The 5,364-nt window shown below is 37.3% G+C and overlaps 1 long non-coding RNA gene across 1 annotated transcript; it reads left to right on the top strand.

Moving 5' to 3' along the window:
* Positions 1-3,482: 3,482 nt before the first annotated feature.
* On the top strand, positions 3,483-5,364 carry LOC129205917 (uncharacterized). Its single transcript, XR_008576914.1, has 3 exons — positions 3,483-3,536; positions 4,138-4,225; positions 5,255-5,364. It is a non-coding gene; the product is annotated as an uncharacterized LOC129205917 (long non-coding RNA).

Here is a 5,364-nt window from a genome sequence, read left to right as displayed (position 1 = left end):
GGAAAAGCATTGCAGCAGAAAAAGTAGCTTCACACTGCTGCTCATTGCTGATCCCTGGCCAAAAGAAGTCACTCAGTATTGCATAGATGAGTGACTCTAAAATCTGTATCAGCTGAATCATATTTTTAATTTCTTTTTTTAAAGCACAGACCACACTGTACTTGTGGGATTGAGCTGGGAACAAGTTCATTAAACTAACAAAATGAGACAGGTATGTAGCAGAACTGTCAGGAAGAGCTAGCATGGAGCCAACCCAGTGTCTTATTAATGAAGTAATGTATTTATGGGGATAGTACTAAAGGTTTTTAAGGTGGTGAACCATTTATGTCATTTTCTGTGATAAGCATTATATTTTGCAAGTTATAACTACTCATCTTGACTATGCCCTTTGGATACCATGATTCAGGTATGTATGTGAAGCCTCTAAAAGACAGGTTAAACAGTCTCATCTTCAAAAATAATGATTTTTTTTTTTTCAAAGTTGGTTTTGAAAGCTAACGTAGAAACTGGCCAGTGAAGCAATAGAAATATTTTCATGAATGTTTGCAGCAGTGTCTGAGAGGTAAAACTGACCCCAGCACCTCTGATTAGAGTCTTCTCCTGGCTCTGAATCAACGTAGTGATGAAATTTCACATTTTCAAAGAGCCTGGCCGTTTTGTTTGTTTGTTCTTGTATGTATTACTGAATCAGGATCTTGAAGGAAAGGGAGAAAAATAAAACTCTTGAGTATTGGTAAATAACAATGAAGCATACAGGTAGTAAATAATAGCTACAAAGCATGAAGAGGGACTTAAAGAGCAAGATCCTTGGTTAAGTGAGACCCAACTTGAGACTGATCATAAACCAGAATTCTTTCTGAGATCATTGGTATGGATTTGAAAGCTAAAATCTGGACTCTCCTGTTTTAATTTGTTTTGCTTCTTATATCTGATGGAAGATTTATAGGTAAGTCAGATGTCTCTCAAGTTTTCTTCATATATATATTTTTTTAATTAGAAAAATAAATGTAATGTCATATCTCCATTACTTTTATAGTACTGTTTCTCTCCAGCAAACGTATCTATTCCAGGTCGTAATGATAGGTAGTGTTTTGAGGTGATGTCAGCTAAGTGTTATGATTAATAGTCTCTGTTCACTTTGCGTCCTTCCCCTTTTAGTTTAAGTGTGGGGACCAGAATAAAAAACTCCAAACATTAAGTGTTCCTTGTGAAAATTATGCAAATTGCAATCGTCTGCTAAATTAATTAATTGCATTCATCAGAATAGCATATGAGAAATGAAAGATATTTCCAAATATTAAATAATGGCTAGATCATTCTGAAATTAAAAAAAATTAAACAGATACATGGTCATAGTCTGCTATTCACCCTGTGAAATTGCATTTGACCTCCATTTGGGTAATTGTATTATGCCTGCCTAAATTTCCATGCACAGTGATTTACAATTGAACATATTATTCTGCTCCTCCTATTCTACTGTACTGCATGCTGCTGCTATTTATTGCTATGTAGTTATATTTATTTAGAGGATGATCATGTTCCAGTGGCTGATTCCCATGACTCCTATACAGATTTCTTTGGCATGTGCATTTTCCATCCAGGTAATTAATACCACGCAAACAAAAGATTATTTATGTATCAAATATATTCTGATGTACTTCTGATGAAAGAGAGAGGAAAAAAAATTATGGAACAGAAGGAAAACGCTTGCCTCTGGTTTTTTCATGAAAACTGTTGGGGACTCTTAGTTCTAAGGATTCCTCCTAGAAACATCCCATAAACTCCTTAGTCCCCTTTATCAGCAACAGGGACAGTTTTCATGATGCTGGCCTATGGCTCCGTGCATTACCTAGTGAATATAAAGGTATTGCTCACTGCCTGAACAGAAGCTCAGCAGTTATCTGACATCAGTCTTCAAACATAATTGCAAGTTTAAATTCATTGAGGAGAGAGGTATTTTAACACAGAGAAAGTAGTGTATGCTCATTTCTTATTTTTAATCAGGCTTTAGCTCTAGCTTCACAGTCTAAGAAGAATTCATATCAGATGGGAATAACAGTCAGTGAGGCTAATTTAAGCCTAATAATTTGAATCCTGAATTTACTCCTAGTTCAGTGTGTTGCAAAATGGACTGCTTTGTAATAGCTGAAGTGCAATGTCATGGAGTTGTTACAAACAGACCTTTTTCCCCTCCATGGGCAGAGTATTGTAGTTTGCAAAAGGGTAAGAACTTGATATAAAAGTGTGGTTAACTCAGACACACAAGCTCTGAACTGTACATAATGCCTGTTCTAGCTGTACCTAGGTTGAACTGTAAAGTACTAAATAATGCATATTTGAAGTAAATGTTAGATTTGAGTGGCACTGGAACTCTGGAGACCGGTGAAAACAAACAGGATCTTACTTCTTTTATTAGTAAATGTTTGGACATTAGTGAGAGAGTGTACTTCTGTTCCTGCAATACCTGTGAAAGTGGCCTAACATGCTTTCTGTCAACCTGTTAAGTAACCCTTCCTGAAAGTATCTGTGCAAAGAGCAGTTTAGATAAAGTAAGAACTAGTCTAAGTCTGTCCCTGAAATACAATTCAGGCATGAACACATTCTGATATTTGAAAATGTCAGGAATCCTAATGTTTTCTGTTTGTCTCCATCTCCTGCATTAGCATTCTCTGCTTTCAGCAAGATTGGTGCAAAATATCAAATTCTTGTTCCACTTACTAAAGGGACTTCAACTCTGGACTTGGACCCAATCTTTTTTCAGTGCAGGAATTGCATCATTCCCAAAATTCTGAACAGTTCCCATGAAACATATCCACTCTTCTTTGATTCCTTTGTTCTCAAACACAGAGATATTGTTTAGGCTGAAGGCCTGCCTGAAAATGCAAACTCTGGTACTTCAAAACCTGAAATGTGTCACTGAGAATTACAAAAGTGCTTAATGACATGTACATTTTGAACTAGAACTATTGTTTTAGCTAGAACATATAATCTACATCCTAAATTCCTTAATTACAGTCTAATTAATTACTAATTTATCTTAATTTTCTCTGGTAATTTCCTTATTAATCCCTAATTTAATATGTTACATTTTTATCCTTCCTCCTTTAATTGGGAAACAGACTTTAAGTCTTTGCTATGACAAAAGGTATGTTTCTTACCTGCTGTAAAACATAGCTAAATGTGACTTTGCAGTTGGCATGTTGTCATCAGAAACTTGCATGAACGTGCAACCATCAGTCTCGCTGAGAACGCAGGAAAACTTATGCTATATATTTTCCACAATTAAAAAAAAAAACCAAACCAAAAAGGTAGGTTTTGTGTGGAGACCAAAGTGTCCTGAGATTTCTTCATGAAATATAGTTATTCCAGTGTTTAGGACCTCAGTTCCTACTTGCTTAGTTATCGTTCCTTCTGTGTCTCATTTAAGCAGATCTTTAGTTAGATTCTCTATTTTTTTTTTTTTATTTCAGAAAGCTCTCAGATCTGAATCCGCACATCCTCACGAGTGAATATTCCCCACTTGCATTTTTCTCAAGGTATTCTTTCAGAAATGCTGTCTTTCTATTAAAAAAACCAACCCTAACTGATATATATACGCACACAATAGGAAAAGCCTATTCCAGAGCTGGAGTTTCCCCTTGCTTGAAAAATTATACGTTAATTAAAAGATCTAATTTTTTTCCCTCTCATTGAAATAACTCAGGTTGGAGGCATAACTCTCAAATGCTTGTATCTTGCATTCAAATGGGGGAAAAGTATTTCTAAGTGAAGCAAGTGCACAGTTCAAATGAACTTTCACAATATAACTCAGCAACATTTTAATCAAAAAGGATTCTGTTGTTAGCACAGATGGAGGCAAAGCAGTGGGAACATAAGCTGTCCAGCAGTAGCAGAGCCAGGAAAAGAGAGGTCCTCAATTTAACGGTGTTGGCAGAGTGTGCTTCCCTGTAATTGTGCAGTGAGTCTGATGTCGCATACGGGGATAAGTTGGAATTGTTTTATTTTTGTGGAAATTGTTTTTAGGAATAGTTTTCGGAGTCCATACCACACAATTGTAAAATAAGTAGATTTATTATGCTGCTCAGCCAGTCAGCAAAGAAGACACAGAAATGTTCTCTCTCTATATGATATTAACAGCCATTACTGATTGTCACCATATGGATCTAAGCTTGGAGAAGAAAGGAAGGAAAGGTCAAGAGAAGAGAGCAGGGAGAGCTGCAGACAGGTAATACATCTCATTATTTACAATTCGTGATGGTATAACTTCAGGATGGTAACAAAGCCTTCCAGAGCTGTAGGTTGCTGAGAACACTTTTGCCTAGGTAGCATCTGTGGTGAACTAAAAGCTGTTGTTGCTGCTTTGGATGCTGCTGGTTCCACCGGGGTCAGGGCACTACCCTGAAGGCAAATCCGCAGACTCACCGTGTGGCCACTGACAGTAGATTTAAACTGAAGTAAACTATAAAGCAGCTCTGAAATGTTCTCCTGAGAAGGTCATAACCTCTGGCAGAGGGGCAGTAACAAACAAGTCGGGCTGTGGCATCTCTAACAGCCACAGCTGTTTGCTAATTAAATGTGTATCAGGCCTGTCAGTATGGCCCAAGGTGAATTAGAAAGGGAGCAGGGGACCTTCAGCTGGCGGTCAGTCCCGTGGCCCTGATCCCTGCCTTCTCTGGAGAGCAGTGAGAGAGCAGGGCTTCCAACAGCATTCTTCATAAGATACGTTTCTGCAGGCACCTAAACCTTGAGTAGATTTTCTTTCCAGAGCTATAATGTAGACTAAAAATCTAAATACCCAAAAGCTTGCAAAAGTGGCCGTGAGTTACCCATTACTCTTGGGACTTGTTTTAATTCACTGATTCTGTGCTTTTAGTATGTTCCATATTCCTTTTGGCCTTCAAGTGTAATTTTGTTAGAAAAATGATTGCAGAATTACCATTTGCATTTAATTTCTCAGTTACCTTTACATCAAGGGTTTGAGGTTGTTTGGGCAAGGCATTGTTCGTTTACTTCATGAATAAGACAATCTGCTGCAACTGCTAAGATGACAATCTTTCTAAAATCTGGAAATGTGGCTGTGATCTTTCTTGGTCTTTGCATCCAGGCTAGATAGAAATCACAGTTGTTTTGCCTGCTTCATAATGTTTTGTAATATAAAACAAGTGGTAGTGTGTGACTAACGAATTCAGAGTGAAGAAGTGCTTGACTTTTTCTTTTCGTTTCATTTTGGTTTTGTTTTGGTGTTTTTTTTTAGCATGAAGTGTGGTGTTCTTGTCTCCTCAAAGCCAGCAGGAAGTAGCCACATTGCTGTGAAATACAATCAAGTCCTTTTTACTCGCTGACTTCTGCTTTTGGGGACTGATT

Source organism: Grus americana, chromosome 4, assembly GCF_028858705.1.
Source record: "Grus americana isolate bGruAme1 chromosome 4, bGruAme1.mat, whole genome shotgun sequence".
NCBI classification, from domain to species: Eukaryota; Metazoa; Chordata; class Aves; order Gruiformes; family Gruidae; genus Grus; species Grus americana.
The sequence above is the reverse complement of the archived record's forward strand: the minus strand, read 5'-3'. Positions and strand labels throughout refer to the sequence as shown.